Here is a 21,786-nt window from a genome sequence, read left to right as displayed (position 1 = left end):
AAGAACTTCCAGATGTACAAACTGGGTTTAGAAAAGGCAGAGGAACCAGATATCAAATTGCCAATGTCTGCTGGATCATAGAAAAAGCAAGAGAGTTCCAGAAAAACATCTACTTCTGTATTACCGAGTAGGCTAAAGTCTTTGACTGTGTGGATCACAACGAACTCTGGGAAATTCTTAGAGATGAGAATACATACTACCTTACCTATCTCCTGAGAAACCTGTATTCAGGTTAAGAAGCAACAGTTAGAACCAGACCTGGGACAACAGACTGGTTCAAAATTGGGACGACAAGGCTGTTTATTGTCGTCGGACTTAGCAACTGAACAACAAAAATCTCCCTCATGGCAGACATTGCACCCAACCACTAGGTGGCAGTACAGCCACACCTCTTCTCATTCCTCTTGAATAAGACAGAAGCTCAGTAATGTGTTTACATCAATGTGTTCACTGCTTGTTTAACACAGTGACTTGACCAAGCCCTTCCTTTCAAACTCCACCCTTACCGAATGCCCCAGTCACATGAACCAAACTCTCAGTGACAAATTAACATACCACACACCTCTATTAATAGATCCCATCCTTGATGTGTCATCCTCTGTGCATTTCTCTTACTTTAGGACTCTTCCTTGGTATGCAGAGCTAATATAAATCCTGCTCTTCTGCAAGATTTAAGTCCCAACCCATCAACCTACTCCCATGTGCCATCACCAACTAGGCTACCAAGGCAAAAAGCATTATGGTTGGCAATGCAGCCATAACACAATTATTGGACCAATAACACATGATAGAACTTTTAACGTATTAATCCTGTAAATGAAAAGTATGAATAAATATTATGGGCTATTTGAGCCCAGGAACGTTTTTTAAGCATGGATATTTTGGACCAAGGACCATTTGGTATACAACAGAGATGCTCATGGACACTTTCAACAGGTCCCACTTCTGGGTATATATCTAAAGGAAATAAAAATAGGATCTTAAAGAGCAACCTCTATTCATGTTGCAGCATTATTCACAGTAGCCACAAAAAACAGCATAAATTGCTCATTACTGTATGAATGGATAAAGAAGATGTGATACACACACACACACACACACACACATATAATGGGATGTTATTCAGCCATGAAAAAGGGTAGTAGGGTAAAGAAACAGGGTTTGAACAATGACAGTGGCCAGCGGTAATGGCTTGAACAAGATCCAGGTACTTGTGTTGAACAGGCTGGAGTCAGGGAGGTTATAGCCTAGGGCCTGACACATGGGCCAGTGGTGCCATGGAGACAGGAAAGCCTGGAGGTTCTCAAGCTCGTGCCCTGGCAGATCTGTTAAGTAGTCAGGACCTACTTAAGTGGTCAAAAGCTACACTGAGTCTCTCTCCCTGGTTCTATGCCATTGGTGACTACTCCATCCTCTCTACGTCTTCATCTGTAATGTTCTTTAACCTCCAGGATTCCCAGAGAAGTGCTATGAACAAACTCATGGATTCCCTCTTCCACCGCCCTGGGATAAGCATATTTCCCAGACAGTCACCAAAGCCACAAATACAGGGCTAGACCCACAAGCACATGAGGCCCATGCTCCTTATGACTAGAGAGTGTCATAACTAGACAGACTTAGAGACACTACAGAGTGTCATTTCCTCATCAAAGCAGTTGTTCAGTCTTCTGGCATTCACAACATCACAGTGTTGTCTACAGGTCTGCCACTACATCAGCATTATGACTAGGCATGACAATCAAGATCGTACTAACATTCTTATGCACACTGGGCAAATGTCACAATCTGGATCACAAAGGCAATGTGTCAGTCCCTTAAAAGACACTTATTAAAATTCACTCATCTTTGCCTCCTAAAATGCTAAGAACAACCCTGAGAAGGTTTCAGAAACCATGGCTCCAGCCACCTACTTCTATGGGAAGGCAGAAACAAGGTATCACAGAGTAGCACAAGAACACCAGGCAGCTTCAGGGTGCAGACGGCAGATGATCCCTACCCACCATGGGACTTTTATACCCACTGTTAGTCTCATAGCAGGCGGGCAGGAGTGTGTTTTAGAGGAGACATATGCTTGGAGCAGCCTAGGACTGCAAAGCAAAGTACATGTGTTGGCAACACGAGAAGCCAAGAGTCAAAAATGGCATTGGATCAGGTTCCCATACCCATCTTAAGGACTCTGCCTCAACTGCTATTGGAAGCATATGGGAGAGACCCAAAGGCACTTGACTGAGAAAAGAGCCCAGAAAAAGGAAACTGCAAAGAACACACAAATGAAGCCATGGATCAGAACACAGAGTAGCTAAGAACCCAATCCTGGAGTCTGGCTACTTAGCTGGCTTCAGCACTTAGCAGCGGGTCATGCGGTCATGGGCTAGTTACCCACCTCTCTGAACTTGTCTTACCATCTGGACCATGAGGATAATGTAGCATCCACCTCCCAGGATCACTGTAAGGAGTCAGCAATATAATGTACACAAACTTCAGCAGCATAATCCTAACTGTAACACAAGACCTAGGATCTCCATAGTAAATGTCCAGCGTAATTTTAAATGATTATTAGAGTGATTATTAGAGTAAATCAAGGCTGTATATTGTCACCCTGCTTATTTAACTTATATGCAGAGTACATTAGGCAAAATGCCAGGCTGGATGAATCACAATTTGGAATCAAGATTGCTGGGAGAAGTATCAACAACCTCAGATATGTAGATGATACCACTCTAATGGCAGAAAGTGAAGAGGAACTTAAAGAGCCTCTAGATGAGGGTGAGAGTGCAGAGTTAAAAAGCTGGCTTAAGACTAAACATTCAAAAAACTAAGATCATGTTATCTGGTCCCATCATTTCATGGCAAATAGAAGGGGAAAAAAGTGGAAATGGTGACAGATTTTATTTTCTTAGCCTCCAAAATCACTGTGGATAGTGACTGTAGCCATTAAATTAAAAGACACTTGCTCCTTGGAAGAAAAGCCATGACAAACCTAGACAGTGTATTAAAAAGCAAAGACATCACTTTGCTGACAAAGGTCTATATAGTCAAAGCGCTGGTTTTTCCACTAGTCATGTATGGATGTGAGAATTGGACTGTAAAGAAGGCTGAGTGCCAAAGAATTGATGCTTTCTAACTGTGGTGCTGAAGAAGACTCTTGAGAGTCCCTTGGACTGCAAGGAGATACAACCAGTCAATCCTAAAGGAAATCAACTCTGAATATTCATTGGAAGGACTGATGCTGAAGCTGAAGCTCTAATACTTTGGCCACCTGATGCGAAGAGTGGACTCATTGGAAAAGACCCTGATGCTGAGAAAGGTTGAGGGCAGGAGGAGAAGGAGGTGACAGAGAATGAGATGGTTGGATGGCATCACCAGTTCAATGGACATGAGTTTGGGAAAACTCCGAGAGATAGTGAAGGGCAGGGAAGCCTGTTGTGCTTCAGTCCATGGGGTTGCAAAGAGTCAGACACGACTTACTGACAGAACAACAAAGAGTAATACAGGAAAACAATCCTTGATCTAAAGATCTTTTATCTCTTCCACTACAATTACCATATAAAGCCTCCTGAATGATTGCCCACAACAGCCTGTATGCATGTGACCTTGAAGACAGTCTGTTCTCAACTTTATTGACTTTTCAGGAAATTAGTGCTTATGTAAATTTCTCACAGTCAGTAAGTATCAAGAGAAGGCCAGAGCACAAGCCCTCTGAGGTCCTGGTCAGGTCCTCTGGTGGCTGCTGCCCTGATCTGCTTTCATCACAATCTCTGTCCTTGACCTGCTCAGTGGCTGCCCTTCGGCTAGTCTCCTGAGCCTGTTTCAGGAGCCCTGCCTTTTCTCCTACAAGCTGGCCTGGAAGTTCTAGTAGACAGTTGACCGAATCCTACCACCTGGTTACTTTGACATGATCTTATATCAAACTTGAATTTATCAAGATTCTGCCAGTCCAGAAGTCTTACTCAGTTTGGTGGTCCTAAACACCCAACTCCCAGGAGCCCCTGGCAGGTAGAATCTCAAAAGGACCAGGCAACATAAGCACCTTGTGGTCAATGCATTCTGCCTTCCTGTGCCCGGGAGAGACCGCTGTGAGTGGAAGAGTGAGAAGGGGCAGCTTCTCAGCAGCATTTGGTGATCCTGGCTTTAACAGTCTGAAGTGGAGGCATGGCCCGGCTGGTCAAGACATTGTCAAAGAACCCAATATGTTACTTACTTCATCGAATGAACTTTCTTCTTTTAATAGCTCTTGCCTTGGCCTTCTTTGGCTATTGTTACCCGAATCCAAGAAGCCAGACGTTGGAAAGCATCCTAACCTGGGCAAGCAAGGTTCTTAGAAAAACCCATGGTGAACAAGGTGTAAGATTATCAAACATGTTGAATCTCCAGCCAGATGTTCTAACACCCCCTAGGAAAGATGTTCTTCCTGTGACCCCCCTGCCTGGCTCCCATCATCTGGGACAGGGCTTTCAACACTGACATCCTGAATGAACAGTTCCAGCTTCAGAATATCACCATTGGATTAACTGTGTTTGTTGTAAAAAAATACATTTCCACCTGAAGCTGTTCCTGAAGACGGCAGAGATGTACTTCATGGTGGGACACAGGGTGAACTACTATATCTTCACTCACTGGCCAAACTATGTTCCTCGCATTCCCCTTCAGAAAGGACGGCAGATTGTCATTCTCAAGGTCCAGAGCTGTGCCAACTGGCAGGAGATCTCTATGCACCGTATGGAGGGGATCAGAAATTTTACTGAGCAGCGCTTCTACGAGGAGGTGAATTACCTTATATGTGCAAATGTGGACATGAAGTTTAGTGATCATGTGGGCATGGAGATCCTCTCCTCCTTGTTTGGCACCCTCCATTCTGACTTCTATGAGCTTAGTCAAGAAAATTTCCCCTATGAATTTCCCCTATGAACACCGGCCTCAGTCACAGGCCCATATTCCTGATGATGAGGGGGACTTTTATTACATAGGGGCCTTATTTGTGGGGTCCATGCCAGAGGTTTACAAACCCACCAAGGCCTGCCAGGAGATGATGGTGGTCGACCAGGCCAATCACATAGAGGCCATGCGAAATGATGAAAGCCACCTGAACAAATACCTGCTTTACCACAAACCCACCAAGATCGTCTCCCCTGAGTACATGTGGACTGAACAGAAATCAAAGGGTATCTGGGATGAGCAAAAGCCAGGCTTGCCTTACAACATAAAGAGGATTAGATTTAAAACTGTCAATTTAAAATTGCCACAAAATCAGGACTTACCAAAGGAAGCTTCCAGAAAGGACTCAGAGAGAGGCGATGGCCAGGCAGTCATCTTCCTCCAGACATTAAATTAAAACCAGTTTTATGAGAAAGGGTGTAACTCTACTTCCTCCCCCCCACCCCTTTTTTTGAGAGAAACTGCTAATGCCTCTCACAGTCCCCTGCAAATTCAGACAGGCCTGTCCTCTCTCCCCAACTCTTCATACACCAAACACACACATTTAGTCTGGCCTGATTCCAGAACTCAAGCACAGTTCTTGAGTTGGTACCACCTTTAGCTTCTGTGTGCTCCTGGCACCCTTCAGGATGGAGGAGGCCGAGGTCGGAGGCTGGGGTCGGGGGAGTGGGAAGTCTTAGCCTGCTCTGGTGTTTCAGGGATCAGAGATGAGATTTTTTTCCAGGACAAGTAAAAATGCTCCTAGACACAAAGGCTCTTGTTTGTGTCTAGACAGGAGTCTGTTGTGGTCTGTGCATGAGTTGGAAAAGAATTTCCAGATGTGAGGCAGAATGAAAGGAGAATAAAGTTTATTAGAGTCGGAGACACAGAAGAGTGGGCCAGCTCAAAGGAGAGCTGAACCCTTTTGCAGGCTAGCAGCCAATTTTTATGGCCTCAAGACAGAGAAAATTCCTATTGGAATGGTGGCATTAGGTGATTGGTTAGGATGCCATAAGGTGGGTAATATGGTAGGCATTTTACCTAGTATGAGGTCAGGGAACTGGCTGGCTTAGATCCAGAGGCTCATGGCAATGGTTGCTATGGGGCTTGGTCAGTTCCAGAGATTTTTATCCTGTAACCTTTGTATAGGGCTCCAGACACCCCTCTTTGGCTACTGCTCTGGTCCTGACCTCATGGTTACTCTTGGATACAGGCCAGCAACTTTTTCTCAGGATCTCCCACTTTCACTCTCATTACCACCCCCATGTCCACTCTACCCTAAGCTGCCTCTGGGAACCTTTTATCTTTTTAAATGGGGTTCCCCCCAAATGTTTTAATTGCTTTTAGAATGAGAGCTGATTTTTACTGTATACTTTGTTGCATTTTCTTTTCTTTTTTAAAGAAAAAGAAGAGAGTGAAGTCGCTCAATGGTGCTCAACTCTTTGCAACCCCATGGACTGTAGCCTGCCAGGCTCCTCTGTTCATGGGCTTCTCCAGGCAAGAATACTGGAGAGGGCTGCCATTTCCTTCTCCATGGGATCTTGACCCAGGGATCAAACCAGGCCTCCCGCATTGCAGGCAGACTCTTTACCTCCTGAGCCACCAGGGAACCCTTAAAAAAAAAAAAGTGTATAATTGCATTACAATGTTGTGTTGGTTTCTGCTGCATAATGGAGTGAATCAGCTACATGTATACATATACCCCTTCCCTTTTGGACCCCCTCCCACCTCTGGGAACCTTTTAAAGCCCTAGCTCTAGGTTCAAAAGCCTCCATGTCTACCATCACATTCAGATAAAGCCCTAACTGCTCAACATGCCAAGCCACTCCAAATCTGTTTCCCGTAGACAGGAGACTTGATAGGAGACTGGCCCCAGGTTTCCCAAATACTCCACTCAAATGCACTTCCAAGCCTTTGCACACCATGGTCCCTCTGCCTGTAACATTATTTCACTTTAATCACATCCAAGTATCTGAAACGGGGGACACCCCCTGCCCCCCGGGACACTCCCACCCCCACCACCACCATGTGTCAAGTCCTGCAGAAACGGCCTGACTTGAAAGTGAAGGGGCAGGCACCACCCATTTGGGTCTTTAGGATTCAGAGGTGGCAGTTCCCATGGGTGAAGTTTTGGAGAATGCAATTTCCATCAGGGAAAACACCACCAGCCACGCCCATTGGCAGAGCTGAGCGGGGAGGGGCGGGTCACCAGGCCTGGGTGCTCAGCCAAACTCTAATCCCCGCCTGCCTCAGCCAAGCAGCCGCCTGCCTCAGCCAAGCAGCCACCACAAGCAGCACTCTCACCAAGTCCTGAGGTTCTGAAACCACCTCTGTCAGCGGGGACACATTCATTTTCATACCTCCAGTTCACTTTATCTTGGGCCCCACAAAGAATGCTCAAACTACCACACAATTGCACTCATCTCACACTCTAGTGAAGTAATGCTTGAAATTCTCCAAGCCAGCCTTCAGCAATACATGAACCATGAACTTCTAGATGTTCAAGGTGGTTTTAGAAAAGGCAGAGGAACCAGAGATCAAATTGCCAACATTCGCTGGATCATCAAAACAGCAAGAGAGTTCCACAAAAAAACATCTATTTCTGCTTTACTGACTATGCCAAAGCCTTTGATTGTGTGGATCACGATAAACCGTGGAAAATTCTGAGAGATGGGAATACCAGACCACCTGACCTGCCTCTTGAGAAACCTGTATGCAGGTCAGGAAGCAACAGTTAGAACTGGACATGGAACAACAGACTGGTTCCAAATAGGAAAAGGAGTACGTCAAGGCTGTATACTGTCACCCTGCTTATTTAACTTCTATGCAGAGTACATCATGAGAAACGTTGGGCTGGAAGAAGCACAAGCTGGAATCAAGATTGCCGGGAGAAATATGAGTAACCTCAGATATGCAGATGACACCACCCTTATGCAGAAAGTGAAGTACTAAAGAGCCTCTTGATGAAAGTGAAAGAGGAGAGGGAAAAAGTTGGCTTAAAGCTCAACATTCAGAAAACGAAGATCATGGCATCCGGTCCCATCACTTCATGGCAGTTAGTGAAGTGAAGCAGTGGAAACAGTGTCAGACTTTATTTTTTTGGGCTCCAAAATCACTGCAGATGGTGATTGTAGCCATGAAATTAAAAGACGCTTACTCCTTGGAAGGAAAGTTATGACCAACCTAGACAGCATATTAAAAAGCAGAGACACTACTTTGTCAACAAAGGTCCATCTAGTCAAGGCTATGGTTTTTCCAGTAGTCATGTATGGATGTCAGAGTTGGACTACAAAGAAAGCTGAGTACCGAAGAATTGATGCTTTCGAACTGTGGTGTTGGAGAAGACTCTTGAGAGTCACTTGGACTGCAAGGAGATCCAACCGGTCCATCCTAAGAGAGATCAGTCCTGGGTGTTCATTGGAAGGACTGATGCTAAAGCTGAAACTCCAATATTTTGGCCACCTGATGCGAAGAACTGACTCATTTGAAAAGACCCTGATGTTGGGAAAGATTGAGGGCAGGAGGGGAAGGGGATGACAGAGGATGAGATATTTGGATGGCATCACCGACTTGATGGACAAGAGTTTGAGCAAGCTCTTGGAGTTGGTAATGGGCAGGGAAGCCTGGTGTGCTGCAGTCCATGGGGCTGCAAAGAGTCAGACACGACTGAGCAACTGGACTAAGCTGAGACTAAAGCTTAGAGTTCAATTTTGTAAGCCTCAATTTATTTGGTCAATGACAAGAGAGAAAGAGCTCCAGACAATGTCAGGAAAACATTTTTAATTTAAGCACACCAAATTAAAACTTGTGGGATGCAGCCCAAGCAGTACTTAAGGGAATGTTGCTGATTTAACTGCTCATATGAAAAAGGAAGTGAGCTTGAAAAACAAGGATTTAATTTTCAATTCTAAGATTAGAGACAAGGAGAACAAATTAAATCCAAACTATAAATAAATAATAAAGGAGTAGAAATAGAAAGTATACCTTAGAGAAAATTAACAAAATGGATTTTTAAAAATATTAATAAAATTGATAAAACTCCAGCAAGTTGGATCAAGAAATAAAAAGGGAAAAAAATCAAATGGCCAGTATGAGGAATAAAGAAGGGAGCTTCACTACAGTTTTGACAGATGTTGCTTCAGTCATGTTCGACTCTGTGCGACCCCATAGATGGCAGCCCAACAGGATCCCCCGCCCCTGGGATTCTCCAGGCAAGAATACTGGAGTGGGTTGCCATTTCCTTCTCCAAAAGGATAACAAGTGACCTTAAACTCCTTTTGTTGATGAAAATTGCAGATCCAGATTAATTTTATTAAACATGTAAGGATGATACTTTCAGTTCAGTTCAGTTGCTAAGTCGTGTCCGACTCTTTGTGACCCCATGAATTGCAGCACGCCAGGCCTCCCTGTCCATCACCATTTCCCAGAGTTCACTCAAACTCACGTCCATCGAGTCGGTGATGCCATCCAGACATCTCATCCTCTGTTGTCCCCTTTTCCTCCTGCCCCCAATCCCTCCCAGCATCAGAGTCTTTTCCAATCAGTCAACTCTTCTCATCAGGTGGCCAAAGTACTGGAGTTTCAGCTTTAACATCAGATACTTTACCAGTGTTATATAAACTCTTTCAGAGAGTATAGGAGTAAACATTTTCTACTCATTCTACAAGGCAAACATGACACTAATATCAAAGCCCAACAGTAAAGAAATTAACAGTTTAATATCCCTCATGAACACAGACATTAAAAATCTTTAACAAAACTTTAAAATTGAATCCAACCAGAGAGCAAAGGTTGATCTAGGGGTACCAGTGGGATTTGTCCCAGGTATGCAAGGTTGGTTTAACACTCAAAAACCAATCAAAGCAATTCATCATATTAAGAAAATAAAGAAGGAAAGTCATGTGATTATCTTAAAACTGTGGGCAAGGTAATTGACAAAATACAAGGGCCTCTTCAGAAAAATCTTTTGACAAAATAAGAATTGGAGGAAATTTCCTTTAAGTGATAAAATGCCTCTGTTAATATAACAGATTTCATTTAATAGCACACTGAACACTTTCCTCTAAGACCAAGAAAATGATGTCTCTTTTTTCAATATTTTAGGTTGTAGCAAATGAAGACGGTAAGCAAAATAAAGGCATACAAAGTAAAGAGGAGGAAATAGAACTATCTTTATTCATTGACAACATGATTGTGTAAATACAAAATCCTAAGGACTCTGCAAAGAATCTACTAGAAGTAAAGAATAAATTTAGTAAGGTTCCCACATACAAGGTAAATACACAAAAATCAATTGTATTTTCTGCTAATGAATGACTGAAAATTAAAATTTAAAAGTAAAATTTATGATACCTTATAAAATGCTTAGGAATTAGCCAATGTTGTATAATACCTATACACTACAAAAGAGTTGTTGGCAAATTTTTCTGTAAAGAGCCAGATAGCAAATATTACAGGCTTTACAGGTTACATCTTGTTGTATTTTCTTCTGTTTTTATTTATTTTTTAAATTTAGTAACTGTTAATACTATTTTAAGCTCACTGGCATTACACACCCACATTTTACATCCACAAAAACAGGCTGTGGACAAAACATGGCTCATGGGCTATCATTTGTCACCTCCTACTACAAAACATTCTGAAAGAAAATTTAAAAGTCCTAAATATAAAGAAAATATGTACCAATCTGGTAGAGTGGAAAAATTAATATTGGTAAGTTATCAATTCTGATCATGACCCTTAAAGTGAATCTACAGGATTATTACAAGAGATACTGTGTCCTTGAGTAATAAGACTTTTCACCCAAGGTGAATCCTGCAATAAATCTGTCCTGCACCCAGGAGAAGACAGCTCACAGCTGCTTAGTTTGCTGCATGGCTCACTGGGCAGAGAGATGCCTGAGGGGTAATTCTGACAATTTCTGCTCTCTGTCCTCTCTGTTCTCTCCTTCTCCCAGAAGATTCTGAAGATACTAGAGCCCACTGTGGCCTGTGGGTACCTTGAGTCTGAATTGGTTGAGTTGAACCAATTCAGACCTCCTACTATGCATTGCATGTGCTCATCAGAGGTGTGCCATGGTGCTGAGTCTCCTAAGGACTATAAAAATGGTCACCCACAATGCCTACATGAAGAGGAGGCACCACAGTCAAGTGGATAACGCATGAGCTCTGGAATCAGACTGAGTTCAAATCCTGGCTTCTCCACTAACATGCATGTGAGCTGAGGAAGGTTCTAAGGGTTAAATGCTGTTTGCAATCTGTAAAGTATACGAAAAGAATTGAAGAGAATTTGCCTGCCTGGAAAGTTATGTTGCAGGGTGCAGTGTCTATCTGGTCAGGTCAGGTCTGGGTGCCCCATCTCAGAAAACTCCCCAGCTCAGGATGCTGGGGACTTGCTCCTTTCCAAGGTGGCCACAGAGAAGGCATGCCTGCTCCTGGACTTGGAACAGTGATAGAGAGGTCCCCCAAGGAGGCACATCTGGTAGCCCTGAGCTACTAGCATGAAAAGTGGAGAGTGTGGAGTAAACTGTGGTGGGTGGTGACCACCTGAAAGGAAGAGGCTGGGACAGAAGCTGCTCATCCTTTCCTCTGCACCTTAGCACCCATTCTCTTGCAGCTATCCCAGGCCTCCTGGACAATGACTGGAACAGAGCTGAACCCTGGTCCCCCAAACCCCCTTTCTTTTACCCTGACTCCTTCCTGCAAGCCAGTCCTGACCCTGGCAGGATCCAGGTTGCTCTGGCACTTTGGCCTCTGGCTTTGGCAGGCTCTGCTCGGCAGTGACCATGGGGAAAGGGCTGAGGGACTCATAGGGACTGGTTGCTGAGCCTTGGTGTGGAGGAACCTGCACACCTGGGGGTGACAGTTGTGTAGGCTCTGGGAGTTCACAGTCCTGAATAGTCCTCCAGACCACAGGGCACATGTGGTGCCAAATACTTGCAAAGGGCTGCTTTGAAGAGTTAAAACACTCCTCTGGGACTGGGCAGCTGGGCTTCGCCCTCTGCCCTCTCGTGCTTTTCCATCACTCTCCTTTGCTGGAGGGCCCTTTCTCTGTCAATGCATTTCAGCACTATGTCACAAGCATCAGGCTGATCTGTGCACACCGTACCTTGGAGGAGCTGGTAGTGAGGAGAGCTCAAGTTGCGTACTAAACTCTCAGGTTCAACTGCCCTCCATGGGCAACTTCCTCAGCAATTTTCACTCCTTCCTGTGCCAGCCCAGCTCGCCCACCCCATTCCCGCTTTGGGCAGGGATCTCTCTGGAGCACCTGTGCCCTTCCTCCACCCTGTTCCCAGCAGGTTCTACCCAGATCTAGGGTTGTTACCTCCTCAAGTTTTCTATCACCCTGAAGAGGTGTTACCCAGTCCAGTAGGCTCGGGGCTCCTCTCCAAGATCTTTCCCTTGGGATCCTGGTGGCAGTGGTCTGTGGTGGTTTAGTTGCCAAGTCATGTCCAACTCTTGTGACCCCATGGACTGGAACCTGCCAAACTCCTCTGTCCATGGGATTCTCCAGGCAGGACTACTGAAGTGGGTTGCCATTTCCTTCTCCAGTGGATCTTCCTGATCCAGGAATTGAACCTGGGTCTCCTGCTTTGCAGATTCTTTTTTTTTTAACTTTTATTTATTGGGCTGCATGGGGAGTCTTCTGTCTTCCCTGTGGCATGCAGGCTCTTCAGTTGCAGCATGTGGGATCTAGTTCCCTGACCAGGGATTGAACCCAGGCCCCCTGCATTGGAACTTGGAGTCTTAGCCTCTGGACCACCAGGGAAGTCTCTGCAGACAGATTCTTTACCGAATGAGCTGTGTCCTGGTAAGACTCTCCAAGTGACAGTATTGTGTGCTTACAGTTCAAAGATGTGTAGCCACTCGAGAATAGTAAAGAGCCCTCCTCCAGGGCCAGAGGGACTCCCCTTGCTTTTCTCCCTGAGCAGGCCTGCCTGTATGAGGCCTGGGCCATCCAATCCATCCCTAGATCCTTGCCTAAAGGAGATCAGGTTGATGGCACTAGGAACTCATGGAAAAGGGACAGCATAGGAGGATGATCAAACAGTGATCAAAAGGCAGACTGTCAGGAAGGAGCCACCACAACAGGGGGAATATCCTGTCAGCATCTAGACCCCTTTGGGTGGTGGCAGTTTTGGGGTCACTGTGTTCATCCCAAACGCCAGTACCATGTCTGGGGCAGGCACCCAGCTTTGGAACTAGGCTTGGGAGAACAGCCAGCACTACAGCTCACACTGTATAGGCTTAGACTTGCTACCTGTCAGCCTACAGCACCTGCCACTGAGTTTACAGCGACCAGGTTGTATGGAGTGAAAACTGTCCTGGGAGACCTTTCCTTCCTGCCTACAGTCAGAGCACCTGAGGCCCACTCTGCCCAGTGCACCTGTTCCTACTGAAGGAGACAGCAGCCCTGAGAACAAACTCACTTCTGAGGCATGGCTGCTCCTGCTGAAGTCTGGGTCACCTGGGTGCTGGGCTGCTGGAACACAGCAGATGCAGTAGGAGGGGCCGGCATCATAACAGTGCTTGGGAGATGCCTCGGTTCCCACCCACAGTCAGACCACCTGAGACACACCTGACCAGAGGACATCCGTGGTGCTGAAAGGTCCAAAACCACACCTGTGTCAGAGGCCCTTTTGTTCCCCTACAGTCAGAGCACCTGGTCACTACCAGAACACACGTGTCCCAACAAGCAAGGACAGCACAATACCTATGATGGAGGATGATCAAATAAATGGCCGAAAGGCAGGACTATCAGAGGGTGGGGCACCCCATCAGCATCTAAGCCCCTTTAGGTAGTGGTAGTTTTGGGGTCTTTGTACCTGTCCCCAGACCCACTTCCATCTTTGAGGCACCTCGTTCTCTTCCCACAAATGGACAGAGCATTTGGGGCCCATTGAGCCAATAAACACTTCCAGCCTTCTGTGAGACACCCAGGGGAGCCTGGCTGTTACTATCAGAGGGGCTGGCACTAAACCTGTGGCTGGAGATACTGCTGTTCATGAATCCAGTCAGAGCACGAGCGGCTTTCCAGTCCGGAGTATAGGTGCTGCAGTGGGAGGAGACAGCATCATACCTGTGTTTAGAAACACTTCTGGTTCCACCAGTATTCAGGGCACCTAAGGTACTGATGGCCAGAGCATGTCTGTTACAGCCAGAAGGGACAATACTGTACATTTTAAGGAAGATTCTTCTATTCTCGCCTTCAGTCAGAACACCTGGGGCCTAGCCAGCCAGGGTACCCACTTTTGACTTTGTAGGAGCTGACACCACTGAGAAAATACACATAATTCAGGCACACTTGTTCCTACCTAAATGTGCCTCTGAGGTGGGCAGAGTCAACAGCGGCCTGCCTTTGAGGCTTCCTCGTCACCTGCCCAGGTCTTCACTGGAGATGCAAAGTGTTGAATCACCAACCTATTCATTTTCTTCTAGTGAAAGAGCCAGGAATTCAACAACCAAGAGGCCAAAGCTTCCTGTGGAAAAGGCAGCAGACGACCACTGTCCACCATGAGCAAACCTCCCTCTGCTGGGAAGAGGCTCAGCACAGACCATGCCAGTGATGACGACACATGGAACCGCCGGCTCTTTTTCCTCCTACAGAAAGCTGGAGGCTCATTGCCTCCAGGTGCTTTTGTACAAGCCGTAAGGTATGGATTCAGATGAGCCAGGTCAGAGGTCAATTCTGGCTTGAGAAGTTCACTGGGGAGAGGAGAGAGAGATTTGTAAGTTTCAACTATGCTGCATTTCATTCTTAGCCTGGAATACCCAAGCCCTGGGCCAGTTTTCCTCTAGTCTTGATATTGGTGAGACAATCCCTTCCCCTGCTGCCTACAGATGTCCCCTTTCCCTTTACCCATTTTGCTTCATGGTTCTTTCACTTTTCTTTCCAGATTAAATATATAAAGCCTTCTTTTAAAACTTATTTTTTTAAAAGGAGTATAATTGCTTTACAATGTTGTGTTAGTTTCTGTTGTGCAAGTACGTGAATCAATTATAAGTGTGTACTTATCCTCTCCCTCTTGTGCCTCCCTCCCCCCACCCCCATCCCACCACTCCAGGTCATCACAGAGCACCAGGCTGAGTAAAGCCTTCTTCATATTAATTTATCCCATGTCTACGAGCCTTTGTTCTTTGACCAGTCCGTGGAAGAACTGACCTGTATGAGTGGCAACAGGTGGAGCCTGACTTAACTTTTTCAAGTTTTCTAGGTCTCAGCAAATATAGCGACATTTATGACTTAATGTGCCGACTTCTGAAGTCCCAAGGGGAAGACAGGGTGACTCACCCTTGCTTCTTTCTTCTATGCTTTTCCCTAACATCTGGCCTGTTTGCCAGATCATCCCCACTGTGCAAAGCACATTTTACAATTCTAGTCTTTTTAAAACATTTGAATATCTCTTTTGTATCTTTTTCTTTAAATTAGACTTAGGTCAGGCATTCTACCACATTCACACTGCTCAGAGAGGATGGGCTTGGCATCTACCGTCCTGGGCCTGGAATGGAAGAAGGAATTCATGCCACTCTGTAATTACTGAAAATGTTAAGTCTAAGATAAAATATGTGACTCATCAATGATTTTCGGTCACTGGAACTATGGAAACAAACTAGGGAGGAATTCATAGACCGGGAAGATAAGAATGGAGAATATACAGGGATGATGCAATTCTCAGTGCATATGGTTGAGATCGTTGGCTCTGTGCATGGGGGTGACATCCTCACCTCAGATCATCACAAAAAACAGATTCTAGAAGGATCCAAGATACCAGATATTAAAAGTGAAGTTATGAATGTTTTAGGACAAAATGTAAGAGACCCTGATTATAGCCTTGGGATATGAAGGAGTTCCTTTTTAAAATAGTTTTTCAATTTTTAATTTAAGGATAATTGTTTTACAATATTGTGTTGGTTTCTGCCATACAACAGCAAGAATCAGCCACGGGTGTATGTATGTCTCCTCTCTCTTGAACCTCCCTCCCACCTCCCACCCAACCCTCTAGTTTGTCACAGAGCACTAACTTGAGATCCCTGTCTTATACACAAATTCCCACCAGTGATCTATTTCACATATGCTAGTGTATATATTTCCATGTTACTCTGTCCAGGAGTTCTTTTTAAATTTTTTTAAAAATGTATTTATTTATTTATTTTTTGGTGATGTAAGCAGCATATGGGATGTTAGTTCCCTGACCAGGGATCAAACCTGAGCCCCTTGCACTGTAACCTCAGAGCCTTAACCACTGCACCACTTCAGGGAAGTCCTGAAGGAGTTCTTAAGAACAAAAAGATCATAAAATAAACCAAGAAATAAAATTTAACCAAAACAAAAACCTTTTATTTAAAAACCATGTGTTGTTGTTGTTTAGTGGCTAAGTTGTATCTAACTCTTTTATGATCCTCTGTCCATGGGATTTCCCAGGCAAGTATACTGGAGTGGGTTGCTATTTCCTTCTCCAGGGGTTCTTCTCAACCCAGGGATCCAACCTGCGTCTCCTGCATTGGCAGGTGGATTCTTTACCACTGAGCCACTAGGGAAGCCCTTTAAAAACCATACACAAAACTAAAGGACAAAACATTGACTTAAAAATACTTTTCCAAAAAGATATAATTCAAAAGATGAAAAAGTAGGGCACAGATCAGGGGAAATGTTTATAAAATATATATCTAACAAAGGACTGGTATGAATAAGCATATGAAAAGATGTTCAACATCACTTATCATTAGGGAAAATAAAACCAAAACCAGAATGAGATATTTCACACCTATTAGGAGGGCTCTACCAATGAAGCAGAAAATAACAAATGGTGGCCAAAATGTGGAGAAATTGGAATGCTTGTACATTGCTTGTGGGAGTGCAGATGCTATAGAAAACATTATGGAAGTTCCTCAAAAATTTAAGCATATAGTTACCTATGATTTAATAGCTCAGTTTGGTAAAGAATCTGCCTGCAATGCAGGAGACCCCAGTTCGATTCCTGGGTCGGGAAGATCCCCTGGAGAAGGGAAAGGCTACCCACTCCAGTATTCTGGCCTGGAGAATTCCATGGACTGCATGGGGTTGCAAAGAGTTGGACACGACTGAGTGACTTTCACTCTCACTTTCTTTCAGCAGTTTCACTCCTCGATATATACTTAAAACAATTGAAAGCCAGGACTTAAACAGGTATTTACACACCCATGTTCATGTGGCAGTAGTCACAATAACCAAAAGGTGGAAGTAACCCATGTCCATCAACTGATGAATGGATAAACAAAATGTGGCATATACATCCAATGGGATATTATTCAGTCTCAAAAAGAAATTCTGATACATGCTACAACATAGATAAACCTTGAACACCTCATGCTAAGTGAAATAAGCTAGACAGAAGGACAAATGTTGTACAATTCTACTTATATCAATCAGGTAGTTAGAATAGGCAAATTCATAGACAAAATAGAACGTGGTTGCCATGGGCTTGAGGGAATAATGGGGAACTATTGTTTAGCAGGGACACAGTTTCTGTTTGGGATGATGAAAAAATTCTAAAGATGGATAGTGGTAATGGTGGTACAACAATGTGAATGCACTGTGTTACGATTTGTTAAAATGATAAATTTTGTTATTAACATATATATATATATATATATGTTAGTACAATTTTAAAAAAGCTTTATGGTAAATGAGAGAATTCAAATACAAAGAACCACATATTCTATGATTCTATTTACATGAAATGTCCAGAATTGGTAAATCCATAGAAGTTTTCATTCAGAAAGTATGTTAGTGTTTTTTTGGGTCAGGATCATTGGGAGGTAATAGGGGTACAAGGTTTCTTGGGGTGATGAAAATGTTCTAAAACTGATTCTGTTGCTATTTGCACACCTGTGGATACCCTTATAGCCCTTGAATTCTACACTTTAATGGATGGATTGTTTGGTACATAAGTTATATCTTTAAAAAGTTATGACAAAAGTCAATGTAATTCATCATGCTCGGAAATTAAAGGAGGAAAGCCATGCAATCATCTCAATAGCTGTGGACAAATTAACTGACTCAGTTTAACATTCCTTTAAAAAAATCTTTTAACAAAGTTGGAATTTGGAGTGAATTTCCTTCCTATGGTAATGTGTACATCAAAACAAAACACAACAACCTCAGCTAACAGCATACTGCTCACACTTCCCCAGAGACCAGAACTGGAAAATGGTGTTCATTGTCTACTACATTTTACTGGAGGTTGTGGCAAATGTCGCATGTAAGAAAAGTAAATAAAATCATACAGATTAAAAAATAAGAAGTAAAATTGCCTTAGATTCAGAGAAGTCATGATTGTGTACATAGAAAATCTTATGGAATCTAAAAAGAAACCAGAGGAAGAAAGGAGTGAATTTAGCAAAGCTCTGGCATAGAAGATATATACATATATAAAACATTTTTTTCTGCCTACTACCATATGCCAGTACATGTATGTGTTTGTTTATATGTGTGTATATGAGTGTACATGGGCTAGTGGAGTGGAAAACTAATATTGGTAAACTGTCAATTGTGATCATGACTCTGAAAGCTGGTCTATTCTGTTATTCAAAGAGATATTGGTACCCTTTGGGCATAAGACTTTTCAGCCAGGGTGAACCTTGCACCCACCTTATATGCATCTCCTGTTCTTGCACCTGGGAGAAAAATCACTCACAGACAGCTGTGTGATCTGCAGCAAGATGGCAAGACTCAATCACCTGATGGTGCTATGTTGACAATTGGTGCCTGCAAATGTAAAGGTAAGGAAGAGAAACTCAAGGACATGCAGATTAAAACAGAAGAAATTAAAATGACTTTAATTCTATGAATGCAATTCATAGAAAACCTTCTTGTGGGTGTAGAAAATCCTAAAGAATCAAAGAAGAAGCTATCAGTAGTCAAAAGGGAATTTACCCCAGGTCTCAGCATGCAAATCAATATATTTTTAAATGTATTTTCTATATACCATCAAAGAACTACCAAAAGCTAAAATTGAAAGGATATAGTATTTGAAAATCTCATAAATTTCTTAAAGATAAATTAACAAAATCTCTGCAAGATCTAGTTACAGAAAACTACAAAACAGCAGTTGCAAATTTTCTCTTCAAGGGCCAGATAGTGAATATTATAGGTTTTGTGGAACTGATGGTCTCTTTTAAATATTCTTTCATTTTTTAAAACTCTTTAAAAATGTTAGCACAATACTTAGTCATTGGCCTTATTAAAACAAACGGGGGCCTAATTGAGCCTATAGGTCATAGCTTGTGGACACTGCTACAAAACATCGCAGAGAGGAATATATATGCATACGACTTCCCTGGTTGCTCAGACGGTAAAGCGTCTGTCTACAATGCGGGAGACCGGGGTTCGATCCCTGGGTTGGGAAGATCCCCTGGAGGAGGAATGGCAATCCACTCCAGGACTACTGCCTGGAAAATCCCATGGACAGAGGAGCCTGGTAGGCTACGGTCCATGGGGTCTCAAAGAGTCAGACACAACTGAGCGACTTCACTCTCTCTCTCTCTCTCTCTCTCTATATATATATAAAGACACACACACACACACACACATATATATATATCACATGGTGCTATGCTGTGCTTAGTCACTCAGTCATGTTTGACTCTTTGCGACCCCATGGACTGCAGCATGCCAGGCTCCTCTGTCCGTGGGGATTGTCCAGGAAGGAATACTGAAGTGAGTTACCATGCCCTCCTCCAGGGAAGCTTCCTAACCCAGGTCCCCACACTGCAGATGGATTCTTCATTGAGCCACCAGGGAAGCCCTCATGTATCATGGTACTCTACTGTAAAAATTAATATTGATAAATTATAAATTTTGGCCAGAACCCTGAACAACAAGAGATACTGGTACCCTTAGGGCACAAGGCTTTTAGGGCAAGATGGACCCTTGACCCACTTCATGTACCATCTCCTATCCTTGGCCTTAGAAGAAGACAGGTCATGGAGATCATCACTGTTTGCAGAGCAAACACTTAGAAATGTCCTAAGGAAAGGTGCCAACAACAATGATGCCAACTCTACATCTTCTGGGGAGACCGAGGCCCCCTTGTAGCTAATGGTGACATCTGAGTTGAACTAAAAGAAAGACTTTCTAGTAAACTCTGTGTGTGTGTGTGTATTCAGTCATGTCTGACTCCTTGATACCCCCATGGACTGTAGCCCGCCAGGCTCCTCTGTCCATGGGATTTTCCAGGCAAGAGTACTGGAACAGGTTGCCATTTCTTGCTCCAGGGGATCTTCCCCGCCCAGGGATCGAACCTGTGTCTCTTGGGTCTCCTGCATTGGCAGGTGGATTCTTTACAACTGAACCACCTGGGAAGGCCAGTAGACAGTGTGTGTGCTCATTATATTAATAAGTGTGCCATGGGGCTAAGATTCCTATAGGTTATGAAAAAAATGGTTACCCAGGAGGCCTCCATGATGAGAGGGCACCACAGTCTGGCCACTCCACCTGTGTGAGTGAATAAAGTTATAGAACTAAATGCTGTTTTACTAAATTTGTAAAAATAAGCAAACAAACCCTTCTTCCCAGAAAGGAATGATGTGTCATTCAGGCAGGTCAGAACTCAGTTCCTCACCTCAGACACCCAGAAAGCCTAGATGGTGAGGCTCCAGGCTCAAGTCTCTCCAGGGCAGCTTCAGAGAAGTTGCCTGACTTGAGGATTTTGGGAGTTGACTTCAGAGGAGGGAAGAGAACAGGGTGCAGGACAAGGAGAGCAAAATGATGACATCAGTGGCAACTGCCAAAAAGAAAAAGGCTCCAGCTTCTTGTGCCCCATGGCACTCTGGTGTCTCCTTCCTCAGCACCTGTCCTGCAGAAGCCTCCCTGGCCCTCTGGGTGGGTAGTCACCCTAGGAGACAGTGCAGCCCTCCTACCCTCCATCATCGGGCTTCTCATACTCACCTATCCCAGTGAGCTGGGTCGCCATCTGGATCTGGGCTGCTCCTCAGACTCGGGGGCAGCTTCTGTCTTCCCCGGTGACCCCGGAGAAAGAGCTGCAGGAAGCTCCGCCACTGACTACAGAAGCCACTGTCCCCAGACCAGGCGCTATGGGCCTGCAGACCCGCGCACCTACGCAGGATGAACGGACGCTGGCCTGAACGGTTCTTAGGCTTCCTCCCGGCGCACTGGCACGTCTGAGTCTGCGCACCCGCAACACTTTGTACCTGCGTGGAGTTCCAGAGGGGCAGAGGCCCGTTGGGGTTGGGCCGTTGGACCTCGCCCTTTGCCCTCTGTCACTACTTCATGCCCTTCTCTCGCGCACCTTCCTCTGTCACGTGTCCCAGGGGTGTTACCCTCGTTGTCGAGTAATCGGAAGCCAGGAGACCTCTCTGAGCTTCCCAGCCCGCTCGGAGGATCCCTCAGCGCGCAGACTTCTCTTCACCGGCAACTTCCTCAACTAGCTCCACACCCCGCTCCCCACTCTGATGTCCCGCCCCCGCATCCCCTTGTCTGGTCGGAATAAATCTCCTCCACCTGGGCTGTTGACTGAGATTATCACCCCAGTTTGACATCACAGCTAAGAGGCTAAGCTAAGACCTGATCTGGCAGGCTCAGTGCTCCTCTCTGTGGATCCGTACCTAAGTGTGGTGTGTGTGTGTCTGTTCTTCTGGTCTCAGAAGCTATCACTGTCTGCTTGCTCTTCCAAGATGTTCCTCCACTCAGGAACACTGAAGACTCCTCCTGCAGGGTGCAAAATAGCTCTTGAGCAGGCCTCTGTGAAGCCTGGGCCATCCAGTCAGCCCTAGATCTCTGCCTGAAGGTAACTGAACTGAACGCCCTACAAAAGGAAGGGCGGAGGAGGACACAAAATAGCATAGCACAGATGATCAGAGAAGGGCTCCCGCC

General features: G+C 44.7%; 1 long non-coding RNA gene and 1 pseudogene across 1 annotated transcript; one reads left to right on the top strand and one right to left on the bottom strand.

The window, feature by feature from the left end:
• The first annotated feature begins 3,775 nt into the window (after nucleotides 1-3,775).
• Nucleotides 3,776-6,008, top strand: LOC789043 (histo-blood group ABO system transferase-like; annotated as a pseudogene).
• A 4,053-nt stretch (nucleotides 6,009-10,061) lies between these two features.
• LOC132342839 (uncharacterized) lies at nucleotides 10,062-21,172 on the bottom strand. Its single transcript, XR_009491378.1, has 3 exons — nucleotides 20,842-21,172; nucleotides 18,544-18,660; nucleotides 10,062-14,618 (listed from the first exon to the last, which is right to left on the bottom strand). It is a non-coding gene; the product is annotated as an uncharacterized lncRNA (long non-coding RNA).
• Nucleotides 21,173-21,786: the final 614 nt, after the last annotated feature.

The sequence above is a fragment of the Bos taurus genome, chromosome 18 (assembly GCF_002263795.3).
Source record: "Bos taurus isolate L1 Dominette 01449 registration number 42190680 breed Hereford chromosome 18, ARS-UCD2.0, whole genome shotgun sequence".
Lineage (NCBI taxonomy): Eukaryota > Metazoa > Chordata > Mammalia > Artiodactyla > Bovidae > Bos > Bos taurus.
The sequence above is the reverse complement of the archived record's forward strand: the minus strand, read 5'-3'. Positions and strand labels throughout refer to the sequence as shown.